At 41.7% G+C, this 18,735-nt stretch overlaps 2 protein-coding genes across 2 annotated transcripts in view; both read left to right on the top strand.

The window, feature by feature from the left end:
* The window catches only part of LOC145422992 (NACHT, LRR and PYD domains-containing protein 12-like), a 436,730-nt gene that overhangs the window by 324,968 nt on the left and 93,027 nt on the right, over window positions 1-18,735 (top strand). The window lies entirely within an intron of this gene.
* LOC113035156 (protein NLRC3-like) overlaps window positions 1-18,735 on the top strand; it is a 106,401-nt gene that overhangs the window by 45,158 nt on the left and 42,508 nt on the right. The gene's annotated exons all lie outside the window — the stretch shown is intronic.

The raw sequence follows: 18,735 nt of genomic DNA, 5'->3' as shown, positions 1-18,735 counted from the left end.
CCTTTCTCTTTGTCCGGAGGTCAGCAGCAGCTGCAGTTTAACAACATCAGATGGGAAAACATAGCAGCATATTATGATTCAAGAACAAAACATTCAACTGCTGCTCAGATACTGGGAGTTTGTTTAAAAAGGATATTTAGAAATCAAGAGCTTACGTTCACTTGTGCTCTGCCAGGGCCAAACGTCGCTCTGCATGAGGGCATCACTGGATACGATTTGCTTTGTTGCTTGTTTCCTTGTTGTAGTCGTCAACAGCAGCCGCCAAGCGTTTCTTCTCATCTAAGATGACCTTGTGAATTCTGTGTCGCCTCTTGTTGCTATCTGTAAATAATCATAAAAAGGAACACCTTCACATAATGCATATATTTACATTTTAATCTACACTCATCAATTCGTTTGCTAGAACAAATCACATCCAGCTTAAACAAACCTGGATCTGATTTTATTCTGTTTACAAAGTAGCTGTACAAGCTGTACAAACTGAGCATCAAACGGTCCGTTTCAAAGAAACTGTGACACCATTTTGTCTGTAAAGACTTTGTGTTCGCACTCTGATGATGACGACAAGCTGCTCTACTCGTGCCTGCAACGCTCCAAGGCTGCCATCAGTTTGATCCGTTTCTAAGTGAGAGGAATATTAATCAGAACACAGGATGAGTAACAGTCACCAAACTACAGTGGACTCTGTAATCACTGACTTGATGATATTCATTATAAGACATCTGGAGCCTTCATGTGCTGCATTATCATGAGATAACAAGTATGTTGGTGTTCAGCTTTATAAAACCAACTAGTACGACATCACTTCAACCCAGGTCCAATCCAATTTGATCAAACGCAACAACTCTGCCATCAATTCTGCTTTTACAAGCTTATTTTTCATTGTTTGTTGACACTGTCAGAAAGATCTTAACTCTAAGTTCTTTAATGAGGCCATGGTGGGTCCTGTTGTTATACACGAGTGCATTATATTGAGACTCACCTTCAGCCCACTGCTGCAGTGTGTCGTCATCCACACCCAGCTCATTTCTGCTCGCGTTCAGGCTCTCCACTTGTTCTCTAAGGATCCTTATGATCTAAGAATACATTAATAAATGTCATTCATATGGACATTTTTAGAGTACTGGTGTTTTTGCCCCATTACCACACACATTAAAATGGGTGTTGAAAAAATGACCTTTAGATATCTCTGGCTCAAAGTGCGGCCCAGTTGTTCCACTTTCCTTTTGTTCCAGCCCAAAGCCAGGAGGCTCAGCATGTCTGTTCGCCCTGCATTTCAGTTAGTATACAAATAAGAATGAATGAGCAGGAGACTGAGTGGAATCTCACACACAGACACACACCTGCTTTAGACATGTACTTCGTTGTGATGGCCGCCCTAGACAGGAAACTGTTTACTTGTTCCACCTCTTCTCCAACTGTAGAACCGGCCCCATCCTGAAACGCACCTCCCCATTTGATCTATAGAAAGGAGGTCACAATACATGACTGCTGAATTCATTCAACCTTATAACAAAATGTCTTAAACGTATCCAAGACTACAAGCTGCAGTATACCTCGCACATCCAAGTGTGAGCTACTCAAAATGAAGTACACATTAAGATAAAGTCAAGTAAATAGTATTACGACAACACCAAGAGAAAAACAAAATAAATATCCACCCATCCAAATATGTATCCACACACACACACGTATGAGTATATGGTTATGGCGTTAACGTCATTTTAACAAGATTAACGCTGACAGCACTGATATATATGTGTATCTTACATCATTTGTGTGTCTCTGGATGTATTTCACAAACTCAGCAACTTCCTCATCTTTCTCAATGAAGACACCTTCAAAGTTCCCCTGCTCTGAAGTGCTGAACGAACACGGTGACAGTTGTTTGAAAAGAAACATCAAAATACAATTTTTGTACAAATCCATATTTGATTTATGTACACAATGCATAACGTACCTTGCATTTGATTGAAAGCGATAAAGCTTGCAGTTTCCATCAACTGAGACGGCGAGCATGTCTGGAGTGCAGGCAGGGCAGCTAAAGCATGGCTCCTTGCACATCCTGTCCACCTCAAACTTTACAGCACTCCACTCCAAGAAACTTTTGCTGAAGGCATCAGCTGATATTCGGCCAGTCTTTTAAGTAGAGGACAAACAACAGAATATTCACGGACAGTCATCATAAACATTGATTTGCACAATTTCCTTAAACTTGACAAATTTAGAAACTCACCCTTCCAAAATGGGCTGTTCGTTCATCCAGCACTTTGACAAAGGCCTTAAGTGACATCCCTGCTGCAGCTTCTTAATGTCATAGAAAGACTGAAAGACATCCATTGAAAACAGGGTGCAGAAATTTAAGGTGCCAGGCCAATATCCACCACCCTGGAAGTCCTTAACTGAGGGGGACCACATTAGGCCACAGCTGGTGCAGCTCACCACTGGCAGTGCAAGGTTATAACGGCCTTTAGGAAGGATAAGGAGAAATCCAGTCATGGCTCAACAAAGACATTCATTTTTTCCCATGTTGTTTTCAAAGCGGTCTGGTAAATCCAAATGACCTTTGACAGGTGCCCACATATACTGCGGGCCGAGGGTAATTCAAAACAATGTAGCAATGTACAATTTGCAATAAAACCTGCAAACACATCTATTGTGTATGTACTGTGTGACAAAAGAGCAACTTACCATTTATGGTTACAAGAGCCACAATTGCACCGGGTGAAACCTCAACGTTACCTGCTGGGCAGTCACACACAGTCTGGTCTTTGCACAGGCAACAGCCGAACTAACATTAAAAACACACAATATATATAAAAAGAATTGGAAATTAAATGATACACAATAAATATACAATAACAGCACACACTCATAGTACATAGCAATAAATGCATAAGACTTAAAAACCGTACATATTGGATTGTGAAACTCTGATGAAGGCTGCAAAAACCCTCCTGTTACTGCCTCTCTGCTGTGCAGGACAAAGCGTGTGTGAACTGCAATATCACAGTCAGCACAAAGGAATGGAAGAGGCAGGCAGTCCAGACACCTCACAACTACTTGTTTGCCACACTGACACACACGGTGTGACTGTGGATCCAGAGTAGCTAACATATTGTCTATAAGACAAGGCCTGGCCTCTTTCCACTTTAGCAAGGACACCATGTTTCTGATCGCCCAGTGAGTAGCAGCTGACTCAGACAACGTCTCACAAGTCATGGCTGCGTCCTCTTCTCCATCCTCCAACAACTGAAGGAGCTCCTGACGAAGCACCTCAGTTCCACACACTAACAGAAAAAAAATAAAGAAACTCTTCCACAAAGTGAAAAACACTCTAGGCAGTATGTTTCTTAGGACTGCACAAAAGCCCTGCCTAACTCAACTATAACAACAAATATAAAAGTAAAGGAATCACAATATATACAAGAAGGTAAAGTACCTTTTGTTGGGTTGACACTGGAAACATAACTAGGTTCTTCACGTGGACACTGATGCTGATCTGCAGACACTGGGGGGAAAAAGAGATTGAAGAATATTTACTTACTGAAATTCTTTGGTGAAAACAAGTTGTGAGATAAAATCAATGGTTGTGAGAACACTGACCACGTGGCAACTAGTACTTCGACTGGATGATGGTCTTTGAGGAATAAAATCTCCCTGTCTGTCAAGGGCGGCATCACTTACATTTTGATTAGATACCTTGAGTTTGTAAATGATCAGATTACATAATTGGAATACAATGTATCCAATTCAGGGTTGCAGGAGGATGAAGCCTATCCCAGCTGATACAGGACAAAGACAGGCTGCCAGTTTATTGCAGGGCTAACACGATATGTGTAACAGAAAATCCACTTAAATGTTTGATATTTCTTATAATAATCATAATTATGACTATTATTTAAAGGTTTCTTTAAATAATACATTTTGATTTTTTATAACCTCTAAAATATAAACCTGAGCTGTTTCAGATTCTGACCTCTGACCTCACTGCAGCTCCCTCTTGGAAGTACGTCTGCTTCTTGTCTACCCCCAGTGATGACCGCCTGCCCTTGATATCACGTACTGTACCTGAGGAACAAAAAAGGACAAACACTTGCCTTCATTTAAGAAGTACATTCATACAGAGGTAATCTATGGAAACACACTAGTTCACCCTTTGGGAGAAATCAGTTCCTGTGAAACATTTCTGTAAATGAACATCATGTGGAGAATGAATGAAATGAGTTCTTCAGGTGACTCAGCAGTCCCACACTGACAAATGAAATCTAGTTAAACTATTAAGCATATTTGCTCTTCTGAAATCTGTGTTAAACAACAACAAACATAAATTAGTAACAAAAATACAGCTGAGTAGAGGCTTTACAAACCACCAGCAGCCATAATGCTAAATTTTAATCTTCAAATGTTTCTGAGCCGTCTTCAACCTGCTTTTAACACATTAAAGTCCCACAGTCAATGCAGCCTGACTCAATCCTAGATGTTCAGCACACAGAGACACAGAGGTGCCGTTTAAAGTTTAGTGATAACCTGAGTCACTGATCATTTGCAGTATTACAGAGTCTGGCAGTCTTTGCATGATGTCCACGTCACTGTGAGTTTCTAGCTGACTCTCAGGTGTGACAGGTGTGCCAGCAGGAAAGAGTAATAATAACCTGCATCCTGAGGTTTGTCATGCAGGATTAAAGCAGCCAGGCTTTGTTCACACAGCTAGGATTGTATTTTACACTGACCCTGGGTCAGTATAAGTATCATACAGTTTAAACGAAGCACTGAAACTTGCACATATTTATTACAGATGCACTGAAGCTAATCGAGATATTTGCTGTCAGTCTGTGGCTGCGATTAAACACTTTACTGGAAACTTTATTAACTAGTAACTTCATCAGTCATGACAGAAGCTAATATTTCTGTGCTAACATCGTTTAAACAGTAACAGCTTTCCTCCAATATAAGCTAACGTTTACACCGTAACTTTAAGCTAGCACCATAAAGACGGTAAAACACGTAATAACATCTACAAATGCATCTTAAAGCTGTTATATTAGCACTCGGTGTATTACTAACATAACCACATTAACATTACTGACACTCGCTGACTTTTAATAGTCATTCTATAAATGCTGTCCGTTTAAATGGTCTTACCTGGTGGTCCATATGGTCCATAAGTGAAGCAGAGGGAGCCTGACCATGCGTCACACGTTTGACGAGTTGGGAGTGAGAACGTGTTGGGCTATAAGGAACACACTCACTTCCTGAGCCCTGGGCAATAAGAGACGTTTTGTGTTTTATGATTTATTGATATGTTTGATCCTTTCTGACCTGCGTTAATGAAGCAGTCATTAGAGCACCATGTCCGCTAGAATAGTTCTGTAGTTTGATGCTTGAGTCGTTGCAGACTTGTTGAAACTCCCTCACCCGTCAAAGCAGCGTCTTTGTTATTCGCGTCCAGCAGATGGCAGTGTTTCACTGTCTGACGGCTGTCTGAAACTTCAGCTGGATTATCTGTTTGCTATGTTTGCCATGTTACAGTGGGGAGGAAAAACTCCTTTTTAACAGGAATATCTAGACATGAGTGATTACTGCAGTGGGGCACCATCTGTGCTATCTATAAGAAATGTTAGCAACAATAAAACTCTGAGGATCAGGGCTCCATTTCACTCCAGTGTTCAGTGGCATTTTAAAAGAGTGAATACCGACGCTGAATGTCTTTGTAAAGCAAAAGCACTTTGTTAGCCTTTACAGAGCAAAGCTATGGATCAATGTGCAGTGAAGAAAAATCGAGGTGGCCAGTCTGTCCTTTCCTAACCAATCACAGAGCTCCTTACATTGTTGCGCTGGAGAATAACTAAATATAATATAAAGATGATATTGAAAATAATCTTTTGTAGAGTCACTACTTAGTGGGCAGAGGACAGTTATCACTTTGCTGGATGCTTTAAAGTCGCATGTTCTGTATTTGCTGTATGCAGATTAGCAGGATATTAACAGATTAACAGCTTTTATTAGACTTCATATGATAATCAACAGTGAAGTGTTTCTCTTTCAGTGTTTATTCTTGCTCATTGAATGATCTCTGTTCAGATAATATGCTGCACTCATCTCATGTTTCTTTAAATACGGCATCACTTGTCCAGCTGTCAAACTCTGAAAGAGTTACAGTTTCACCACTGAGCACTTTGAATGGTTATTCTTTTATTTAAAAGCACTTATTCTAGCTGCATCATCAATACGACAAAAACAGTGACTTCAACAAAAATTTATCTAAAAATATTTAGGGGGAAATGTTCCTACACCCCTCATGTAAATGTTACATCTCCAAAAGGGAGAAATAATCAGAATAAGGCGTAATCATTGTCATGATAATAATGACCATGAAAATGAAACTAGGCCTACCTTTAGTTCAGCACACTCAGTGTTGCATAAAGACATGCGAACATGCCATCATCCATTCTGGAGCCTACTTTTAAAAAGAGCGAGCTGTTTATTCTGGCTGAGTAGCAAACAGAACCAACCATGAAAACCTAAACTGGGAAAACACTCGGAAACCTTGAACACTGGGAATATGGAGACACAGGGGTAGGTGAACAGACACTGACAAAGGACAGAGGAAAACAGAGACAATATATATAAGACAAGAAGTAACACAGACACCCTTTTCGGTGACAAAAATGAGAAAATATCCAGTGAAAGGCAGTTCTCTTGGAAAAACTGCCTTATTGATGTCAACGGTCAGAGAAAAATGTCTGATAGGAAGGCAACCGTAGCTCATACAACCATTTGTTGCAACCAAAGAATGCAGAAGAGCGTTTTGGTCAGCTAAGAACAGGAAATTGAAGCTACAGTTCTCAAAATTTGACATGAGAAGATTGGATAAATGTTGCCTGGTCTGATGAGTCTTGATTTCTGCTCTGACATGCAGATGGTCGGGTCAGAATTTGGCATAAATAGCATGAAAGGATGGATCCATGCTGCCTCATGTCAGCTGTGCAGACTAGTGGTGGTGGTGTCACTGTGGGGGGGAGGGGCGGTATTTTCTTGCTGAAACGTTACATAGTGTGTGTGTGTGTGTGTGTGTGTGTGTGTGTGTGTGTGTGTGTGTGTGTGTGTGTGAGAGAACAACTTGAAACAAACTGCAGCAATAAGGGCAAACTAGTGCACAGTTATGTTTACGTGAGCGTTATTTTGTATGCATTTGTACAGTTCCATAACTGTGAGAATACATTGATAGCATTTAACTCTAGTAACAGGCATTTGTACCAGTAAGCATGAAAAAGTAGGGAAAAGAACTAGTATGTAAGCACTGACTAGTACTGTAAAGTATATGTGTATATAGGGCAATCGTGGCTCAAGAGTTCGCAGTTCATCCTGTAATTGGAAGGTTGCCAGATTGAGCCCCGCCTCCGACAGTCTCGGTCGTTGTGTCCCGGGGCAAGACACTTCACCCGTTGCCTACTGGTGGTGGTCAGAGGGCCCGGTGGCGCCAGTGTCCGGCAGCCTCGCCTCTGTCAGTGCGCCCCAGGGCAGCTGTGGCTACAATGTAGCTGCCATCACCAGTGTGTGAATGTGTGAATGACTGAATGTAGTGTAAAGCTCTTTGGGGTCCTTGGGGACTAAGTAAAGCGCTGTACAAATACAGGCCATTTACTGTGCGTGTGTTTATGCTCAAGTGTATGAATAAATTAGTCAGTTTTAAACAGTTGCAATTTAAACAGTAGAAGAGTGGCACTATATTTATATATTTATAAAGAATTTCAAACAACAATTAATTGATGCTCAAAGCAGGTTTATTTAATTAATATCCAGATTTCCAATTAGTTCCCAATTCATTCAGCAGCAAATCACATCACCACTCACTTCAAGGCTGTATGTATTATTGTAAGGTAGACCCTACAATAGTACATACAGAGAACCCAACAATCATATGACCCCCTATGAGCAAGCACTTTGGCGACAGTGGGAAGGAAAAACTCCCTTTTTACAGGAAGAAACCTCCGGCAGAACCAGGCTCAGGTCGGGGCGGCCATCTGCTGCGACCGGTTGGGGTGAGAGAAGGAAGACGTTTGTTGTAGGTCTGATTGAAGGACTGATGTGATGGTAAGTTGTCTGCTGTTCCGCTTTGAATATTGAGAGATTAGTTGATGGATTTCAAGCCAAATTGTGCCCAAGTTTAAGACCATATTCATTGGTTGTTTTTGTTGATGTTATTGTTTTGGGCTTTTTTTCCACAAGAATTTCTAGCTCCCCTAGAATTCTGGCCACCCAAATGATGATTGCTGCTGAGAGAGCACAAGGTTTTGTCCCCCTGTACTATTCATGTCAGTGCAGGGGGTTCTCCTTGAGAGGCCAGGGTCGAAAAAGGGATGCTTCAGAACCTCCGAGGGTGTTATGCGCTGATTTGCATCCAAGGCCAACATTTCTTTGATTAGCCTTACAAATAATGTTTGGCCATTTTCCGGTCCTCGCCTAACCTTCAGCAGTTGTTCGAGGTCATCGAGACGCTTAAGTTTTATATATCGAGTTTCCTTGGATCGATAATCTGTCTCGTATTGAAATTGTTCTTGGGTCTTAAATGTCCAGCGCTGTTCGTTGTGGTTATCCTCGATGAAATAGCTGTCAGTGTACAAGCCAGACTCTAGAAGATGATCTGGTAGCTGACCCTGGGTTTCAATTATGAATTTCAAAACGTCATAATCGTCTTCCCCAGGATAGAGAGGCACCCCTGTAGCAAGCTCCACAGCTACCAGCCCCAGAGACCACATGTCGATTGCTTTGTCGTATGGAATGCCAAGCATAACCTCAGGTGCACAATAACCAATTGTCCCCACACGGTCACCAGGAATCACTGCAGAAGCAGGACATGCGAGGCCAAAGTCTATGAGTTTGACTTTGACGGTAGACTCACTGCGGTTCACAACCATGATGTTTCCAGGTTTGAGGTCAGCATGCACTATTCCCACAGAACCCAGGTGGAACAGAGCATTTGCGAGCTGATGCAAAATTGGCCTGAGTTCTCTCATTGGGAGACCTTGGTTATTCCGGTCCCCAATGTAGTCCCACAGGCTTTGGTCGAGGAGTTCGAAATTCAAGCAAATGCGCTCTCCATCGAGGAAATAGCCGTTCCATTCGACAATGTTGCACCTGTCTGGATCCAAGCGTCGTAGCTGCTCCAGGATGAAAATTTCCAGTTTTGCCTGGAGCAGAATTTCAGGGTCGCTCTTGTTGACTTTAATAGCAACCGTTTTGTTGTTTTTTGTATCGCGACATCTGGTTACCAAACCAAAGCCTCCTTCTCCAAGGAAGGCCTCTACCACGTGGTGATCTCCTAAAATGGTCCCTTTCGTTATTTGAAGATCATCTTCAGAGGCAGATGGGTTGGCTGAGGTGTTGATGTCTCTTTTTTGAGGAAATTCAACTGAGTTTTGGAAACTGCAGCTGAATTTTTGCGATCCATGACTTTTCCAGCTTGAAGGCTGCTGAGAGAGCACAAGGAGTTCTCCCCCTGTACTATTCATGTCAGTGCAGGGGGTTCTCCTTGAGAGGCCAGGGTCGAAAAAGGGATGCTTCAGAACCTCCGAGGGTGTTATGCGCTGATTTGCATCCAAGGTCAACATTTCTTTGATTAGCCTTACAAATAATGATTGGCCATTTTCCGGTCCTCGCCTAACTTTCAGCAGTTGTTCGAGGTCATCGAGACACTTAAGTTTTATCGATCGAGTTTCCTTGGATCGATAATCTGTCTCGTATTGAAATTGTTCTTGGGTCTTAAATGTCCAGCGCTGTTCGTTGTGGTTATCCTCGATGAAATAGCTGTCAGTGTACAAGCCAGACTCTAGAAGATGATCTGGTAGCTGACCCTGAGTTTCAATTATGAATTTCAAAACGTCATAATCGTCTTCCCCAGGATAGAGAGGCACCCCTGTAGCAAGCTCCACAGCTACCAGCCCCAGAGACCACATGTCAATTGCTTCATCATATGGAGTGCCAAGCATAATCTCAGGTGCACAATAACCAATTGTCCCCACACAGTCACCAGGAATCACTGCAGAGGTGTTACATGCGATGCCAAAGTCTATAAGTTTGACTCTGACTTGAGACTCACTGCGGTTCACAACCATGATGTTTCCAGGTTTGAGGTCAGCATGCACTATTCCCACAGAACCCAGGTGGAACAGAGCATTTGCGAGCTGATGCAAAATTGGCCTGATTTCTCTCATTGGGAGACCTTGGTTATTCCGGTCCCCTATGTAGTCTGACAGGCTTTGGTCGAGGAGTTCGAAATTCAAGCAAATGCGCTCTCCATCGAGGAAATAGCCGTTCCATTCGACAATGTTGCACCTGTCTGGATCCAAGCGTCGTAGCTGCTCCAGGATGAAAATTTCCAGTTTTGCCTGGAGCAGAATTTCAGGGTCGCTCTTGTTGACTTTAATAGCAACCGTTTTGTTGTTTTTTGTATCGCGACATTTCGTTACAACACCAAAGCTTCCTTCTCCAAGGAAAGCCTCCACCATGTGGTGATCTCCCAAAATGGTCCCTTTAGATATTCCAAGCTCATCTGAGCCGAAGGATGGGTTGGCTGACATGGTGTAATGTGTCTGTTTGCGCTGTGGATTGGTGAGAAACAAAACTGAACTTGTTTTGGTTTCTCTCGTAAATTGCTCTCAAAACTTCTCGAAAGGGTTTCAGTTGCTGCAGGTCAACGTCCGTTAAGCATAAAGTAACAGGTGAGCGCTCCTATTTATGGGTTTTGGGATCAAAGCAAAGTTATGACGTCAGAAAGGATCAAAGCAAAGTTACCGCGTCACAAGCGATCGAAGCGATTCTAATATGTGCGCATGCGCACATATGAGAAGCGATCGAAGGGATTCTCATATGTGCGCATGCGCACATATGAGAAGTGATCGAAGGGATTCTCATATGTGCGCATGCGCACACACGTGCTTGTTTGTGTAATATTGTTCACACTAAACTTGACCCTAATCAATTTAATATCAGTCAATCAAAGAAAATGTTAGTTTTGGAAAATTTTAAAATGACATAACTGACAGTTAAAACCTTTTTTGTTCATGTATTTGTATTTGTATTGTCTTCGGGGTTTTTTTTGCATACCATGTCAAGCTTTTCTGTATATAGTCATGTCGTAGATTTCGGAGCAAAGAAGAAATTGAATTGGATTTTAATATTGCAGTGCTTGGATTTCGGATTTGGTGCTTAAAACTTCTTGAAACTGTAACCGTATTTCATTCACCACAAATAACTATCTGATTGAATATTTTTCTTATCAGATAGAGAAATAAAACGAGTCGCAAAGTCTAAAAGCAACATTTCTCTGCCTGGGCTGTACCTCTGCACGTTAGTCTGTTTCAGTGTGTGACCCCTCACCCCGTCCCTGATCAGTCGGGGGTGAGTGCGCTAATGTGCCTGGAGGCCGTTTTAATGAGTGTTTGCTGGAAAACGAAAAATACAAGAAGGATTTGTACGTTTTCACAACGGGGGAGTTTGCGTAAGTACTAGTAAATAATTTTCTCGAGTGTGTACGTTACACATGTTATTTGTTTAAAATTGGTATTATTATTTTGCTAGCTAGCAAACTCGCGGGATAAAGGATTGAAGTGCACTCAGTGCGATACAATACGGTGGCGCTATTCTAACAGTTAGTTATTGCAGGGTAACTTGTAGAATATGCTGTGAATTGAACCAAGATTACACAGCAGTAGCAGTAATACGAGTTACTTCCCTCAAGTGAAAGCGTTAAACGTTAGCCCGATGCTTAACTAGCCAACGTCAGGCTTTCTGATTGAAGGCTAAAAGCGACGTTGTCACCAAGTAAACAGAATATTGATGATATTTTTGTGTATCGCTGCAGCCTTTTCAAGTATTAACCTGGTGTCTTTGGGAACAGCTTAGGGGGAAATGACGGTAATATGACTGAACCATATGGGAACAAAGAATAGGCACTTTTTTGTGCTACCGAAGTTTCCTCGCTTTCATTCAAAATCTGTTTCTCATTAAACAATTGAAACATAATGGCTTCAAGCTGACATTGAGGCCTGTGGGGCACTATCAGCCACTGAGACAGTAGACAAGTGACTATTTCACACTTTAAGGCTGCCTGTTTATTTAAGGGAGATGAACATTATAACTGTACATAATAATATCAATGATGATAGATTAAATAAATGGGTTTTTGAAAGACGCTTGTGCATTTTTAAAGTCTAAAGTATTGAATTGATCTGAGTATGTCATCTGTTCAAAGCCTCTCCCAGTCAGTGCTGTTCTCTATGCCTGTCTTACTCTACATGATGTTATTAGCACAAACACTTTAAAGGTGATAATTAGGTCTACAACAATAACACAGACTGCAATGTAGTTAAGCGTCTTACAGTTAGTTTTGAATGAATGAACTTAAAAAACAACACAAGCAAAGATCTGTCTCCTCCTGTTTTTTGTGTCACATAAGAAAGAAGCATCAATATCTGATGAGAAGACTTATTATTAATTTGGCCTTTCACGTGGTCTTACTCAGGTGATGCGAAGTGAAATATGCATCCTTTTTATGGTAATATGCTGGAAAATGTTGAAAATGGACATTAAACGTGCTCACAAAGTGCTTGAATTTGACCCTGAAAGGTGTATGAAGCCAGAAAAAGTCACACTTGGAGTAAAAACCTCTCATAGCAAGTTAATCATATTCAATTGATTTGATGCTTTCAGCACAAAATTTAGCCACACAGTCAGGACAGCGTCTGATTTACCTTCATCGGTAAACGTGTTTATGCAGTACATAGTAACAGTGTGGCTGAGTCCTCTGGTTCAAATCAGTTCCAGTACATTTGGAGATGTAAGTCTTAACCTTTCACATGCATCGGGAAGGAAAAAACATTTAATCTTCACAGTACTGCCGAAGTGCAGCGATACATTGTGAAGTGCACATTTCCATTTCTCATACAGTACCGAGCAAAAGTCTTGAACCACCCCCTTATTTTTTCGTGTTTTGCCAGGTCAGTCTGTGTTAACGGTGTTATTAACTGCATTCTTCAACTAAAGAAGTGAGAACAAATGATGTGGGCTTTTGTTTTTTTGCAATAGGCTGCAAGTAAATGTGTACAGATACAATTTAAAATTGGTTCTTTGTTAAGTTTTCTGGTCCTTTCCGTGACTTAGGTGTCTGTTTATGTTTGAATGTTTCAGAGATTAGTGTGAAGGGTCTTAACAGACAAAAAGTGGTCAAATACAAGCCCTGGATTAAAAATCAGAAACACTTTAAAAAGCCTGGAGAGCTATTCCTTAATACCACTTTAAAGATTACAGGGAAGTCCGGATCCCTGGAAGCAAATGAGGGATGGCTCAAGACTTTTGCACAGTGCTGTACATGTCATGTTCCCTGTTTTATAGCTCAGCTCAAACTGACACGTTCTCACTAACTGCTTCTCATTTTCTCCACAGTAAACTTTAACCACTTCCAGATACTGCGGGCCATCGGGAAAGGAAGCTTTGGAAAGGTAATGCAGCCTCCATTTTTCACGCCACTTGTATATTGTTTGCCCTTAATTACCCACCACGGTCGTCATCTCTAAAGAATCAGTGCAAGCGAAGCGAAATGTGCTGGGATTACACTTCAGTTCTCGTGTGCTGCTGTTATTTAATAACAGTTATAAATGCAGCTTATGTAATTATTTCTATAAAGTCAGTTAGAGGAGAGCCGATTTCTATTTCATCTCACTCAATCTAGGTGGGAATTTTGACCCCACGTCTCAATTTAATTACAGAGCACATTGAACGTCTGGATGAGGCTTCAGTAATGAATTCAGGACTGTGTGTGTGTGTGTGAGATACACAATTGGGGCTGCAGAGATTGGAATAGTTTACCTTCATTTTAAATATCACTGCCCTGTGCACATTGTCGGCTTTAAAATTCAAACTTAAGGAGTTTGTAAGTAAACTGGCTGAGATGAAACAGACGATGCACCGGGTCCTCGTCTGAGTGCTGGCTTTCAGTTGTGCTGTCTCTGTTGCCCAGCCATGCACACACAGACACTGTGCTACACTTACACAGTGAGACAGATGCTCACAGAGACGTCCAGATACATTTTGTCCTTGCTGGAGGTCATCTTGTGTTTTTTGGCCCACTATGGCCTCACACCGAGCTCCTGCTGTTTTTTGAACACTTTAACAGCACCAGTCTTTAGCTTCCTGTTGAACACACAGTGGGGGGGGGGGGGGGTGCAGGAGGTAATAAATCAAGTTTGATTATCCTAATTTATAGCTGTCTTTATGTTAAGGATTATAATAAAATTCACAAGAGGAAGGTGTTGGTGTGTGTGGTTGGGAAGAGAAGGGCGAAGCTAGAATGAACAGTGTTGAGTAAGTTACTTTAAAATAGTAACTTAGTTACATTACTAGTTACTTCTCTCAAAAGTAACTCAGTTACTTCAAGTTACTCGTTACTTTTAAAGTAACTAGTTACTAGGGAAAGTAACTTTGGTTTTACTCAGAATTCTCTTGTTAATGTGTTTCTTCCATAACTTTGCCAGTCTTCTAGCTTGCTTACTTGCCACAGTGCACTGTGCCACCTACCAATAGAAAGGAAAAGATAATGTGCACATTTCCACGAGAGAAATCCCACGCCTGGACCGTCGTTGACTGCTGCCATGATTCTAGCCTACGTCACAGCGTCATGTGCGCCTTTTACATCAACACAAAAACTGCAGTCGTGGTGCTTTGATTGTACTCAGAACTCAGAAATTCTGCCTTCTGAATAGGAAGATGTAGGTAACACCAGACTGCAGATGAGCTGCATACAGGGCTGGACTGGGACAGAAAATTGGCCCGGGTATTTTAACTAGAGACCGGCCCACCATTATAGGAAAAACATAAAGCCTTTGAATGAAAACAAACACTGTTGTGACAGTGATGTTCACTGTTCTGATGGTATATATGCATCAATCTATCAATCGTTTGTTGTAAGATTCAGATAATTATTTTTTAAAAGCTAGACATTTTAAATGAGAATAAGAAAGTAAAGTATTTCCTTGTGCCCACCTCTCCCTGTTAATGCCCTACATGCCCCCCTGGCAACACTTTGCTAGATCCGCACCTGCACAGTTACCAGCTGTCAGCTACCTAAAAAAGGATCCTGGGGTTATTTGTCTCTCAGAAACAGTTCATAACTTCCCTTCAACTCATTCATGTCACCTAAAAGGTAAACCTGTTTCTCCATCACCTGTTCAGCTCTGATGATCCAGTAAGGACATCTCCTGGTTTCATCTTCATGTTTCCCTCTCACCAGATAACCAAACCATATCATGACCAGCAGCTTTACAGCTGTGGCTCCATCAAACATCAGCTGATACTAGAAATTAATATTAAATAAATTCTAACAACAGTTGATCAAGCTTAAACATGCTGCTGTTGTTTAGCGCGACATCCGCTGGTTTCCTCTTTCGGCGCAAAGTGAGCGATAAACAAACAAGAGAGCCGATCAGCTGATCATTGATCAGTTTTCATGATTGAAGTAGAAACGGGAGAGAGAGGGGGGAGAATGACAGTGTAAAGACACAGAATAAATCCAGCTTTGTGTCTTTTTCATTGTAGCTGAAGTCCGGGACAAACTGTTCCTTTTCACCTCAATAAGAAACGCGTAATATTTTCTCTGAATACCAGACGGGACGGTTGGCAACTCTAATAACTTATGAACAAAATAAAGTTCAACATCATTAACTTCATAGCACCACCCAGCTGTATAGAAACTCCGTCATGCTAGCTAGCACGCAGTACGGAAAAAGTCAGAATAACGAAAATAAACTCCACCTAAACTTGGTTCATATCTGACCCAGAGAGACTGCAGGTCATAACTTCTTACCTGAAGTTCAGGTCACACTTGGACCGGCGGCCGCCTCGGGTCTCTTTTCCTTCTGCGTCCCTTTTCCTTCATCCACCTGCTGCCCTCCACCACTTGCTAATGTTACTGAATCTGTGGAAACTCCGCGATAGCCACCACACGAAGTAACGAGTAACGAGCCTATCTAAATCCCAGTAACGACTAACGTGTTCCTGATTTTGGCATAATAACTAGTTACCGTGCTTGTTACCACAATAATAACGTAGTTACTGTAACGCGTTAGTCCCAACACTGAGAATGAAGCACAAACAGAGGGAGGTGTTTGCCTCTCGCTGTAGCGCTGTGAAACACGATCTGTAGATTGCAGCTTGTGTAGGTGCTCCAAGAAAATGGGTTCATTGGCATGCAGCACTGTAGATGTGCACGTATGCACTCGCGAAAGAGAGAGGATGCTTGTGTTGCTGAGCTCGTTCTTGCACAGCGGGGAGATGTGAGGTAGGTTGGGGCTACCTCATAACTCCCCGCTGTGAGGCTGCCAGATGGGAAGAAGAGGAAACCGCCTGGTTGTCCTGAAACGCTCGTTTTCCTCTGCTCACTTTTCATCTTTACAATCTCAGCACTTGGGTGTGTATCTTCTTGCAGTGGGCCTCTCAGTTTCATTCTTATTCATAAGCTCCTCTTTGTGTTATTTAGTTTGTACCTGAAAAGTCGAATTTATGCCTGAGTACACAAGTACAAATAAAAGGAGTACCACGTACTTTAATGGGTCAGCTTGGGTCCAGACCTGAATTAGAGATAATGTTGGGCTGTTTTAGGTCTGAGCCACTAACCTGACGAAAACGCAACACAACTGCTGGTAAGTGTGTGTTGTTTAAAACAGATAGTTGGAGAGGCAGGTCAGTGCTTTTAAAGGTTTATCAGGTGTCAAATCATTTTATAGATGGGAAATGTAGGACTGTGCAAAAGTTTGAGCCACACCTTAATTCTAACATATAACTTGCTGGGTAATGGGAAACGGGTGCAACAGTTTAAATTTGAAAAGTTTACATGAAAATACAATATAAAAGGCAAAAACAGAGTTGATATAATGAGGTAATGAGCTTGAGCATCTTTATCTTCAGCACGCCCTGAACTCTCTTAGGCACATTTCTTTGGAATTCCTTTAAGTAGTCTTCAGGAATAGTTCTCCGAGCTTCTTTAAGGACATTCAGAGCTCTTCTTTCGATATCAGCTGCCGTTTTGTTCCATTCTCTGCCGAGATGATCCCACACGGCTCAGGTCAGTCCATGAATGATGGTGTTTCGATGTGTTTAGTAAGCTGCTGCCGATCAGACGCTTTCCAGATGGTATTGCATGGTGCATCAAAGTCTGGTGGTACTTTTCATAATTCCATCAATTTTGACGAAATCCCCAACACCCTGACTGAAATGCAGACCCAAACTATGGCAGAGCTGTACAGTAGTTTACAGGTGGTTGTAGACATATTACCACAATTTGAACCAGAACTGTCAAATTTTGGTTCATCACTCCATCAGACCTGCTGCTACTGATTTTCAGTCCAGTTCTTGTGTAATTTGGCATCCCTCAGCCTTTTCTCCCTGTTCCCTTCCTTAATAATGGCTTCTTGACAGCCACCCTTCACTGACACCATGAGATGAGGCTTTGGTGAACACGAGATGGATCAACTGAAGGACCAAGTGCATCTTTCAGGTCCTGTGTCAGGTGTTTGCTGAATTTTTTTTGACATGACTTTCAGGTACTGTTCCTCCACTGTAGATAGATTTTTCAGCTTGTCCCCTTTTTTTCTGTCTTCTACTTTCCCAATCCAAAGAAATTAAATAGTGTGTTTCTGTGACAGGTTGCTAGTAACAAAGTCCCTAAAGATAAAATTTAAAATTGGTTCTTTGCTAAGTTGTGTGTTTTGTATTGTATTTGACAACTCGGGTTTGTCCCCTTGAGTTAGGTTAAGTGGTTTAACCCCCCCAAAAAACAAAAATATCGCTCTGAAAGCGATCAGGTACAAAGACTGGACTGAAAATGGGTGAAAAAGCAGTTAATGTCCAAAGAAAAACTTTAAATGACCTTCAGAAAGTCTAAAGAAAGGAAGAAGAAGAACATCTGGCTCAGTACAGGCAAAATATAAAGAACTGAGGAGAGGCTCAAGACTTATTCACAGATAATCAATCAAATTAATCAAGCGTCATCTGGAAGCATCCTCCTGGCTGTAAGAGCGTCTCGTTTTTGTCTCATTAACTGTCTGGTGGCGCTCACAGTAGTCTGCTGTGACGGGGACCTCGAGGACTAATGTTACAGGGAAATCATTAGGAAAGTGCTTTGGACTGAGCTTTACTGAAATCTCAGTTTTCCCCCTGTCGGAGAGCTCCACCACCTCCACCCCTCCTCCTCCTATTCCTTCTTTTTAAACGTCAGTGCAGGTACCGTCTCCCTCCCTCCCATCCCTGTATTTTTGTTACATAGAACTTAGTGGCTGTGCTCACTGTTCAATTCAAGTTGGTTTAAGAGAGATGGTAGTTTAAAAAACACAAAAACAAGCTGTTTTGGTAAAGCAATATATATGATTATTAAAGATAAAATATAGTGTTAATTTGTTTGAGTTCCTTCCCTCTCTCTTTACTTCTCACTCTGTTTTGAAGCATCTGCCTTCCAGCAGATGGGGGAGACTGTATTGGCAGCTGCTTTCCAGGAGGATGTAGCTCATCTGTATCGCGAGGCCTGTTGGGCCATATACGTCCTAAGAGTAAGAGTAATTTCCTGCTCTCTCTTTTCTTCTCTAACTTTTCCCTGTGTGCATTAGGGCTGCCACAAACGATTATTTTGATAGTCGACTAGTCACCGATTATTTTTGCGATTAGTCGACTAATAGGATTAGGGCT

The sequence above is a fragment of the Astatotilapia calliptera genome, chromosome 3 (assembly GCF_964374335.1).
Source record: "Astatotilapia calliptera chromosome 3, fAstCal68.1, whole genome shotgun sequence".
NCBI classification, from domain to species: domain Eukaryota; kingdom Metazoa; phylum Chordata; class Actinopteri; order Cichliformes; family Cichlidae; genus Astatotilapia; species Astatotilapia calliptera.
Note: the sequence above shows the minus strand (reverse complement) of the source record. Positions and strands in the feature narration are given on the sequence as shown.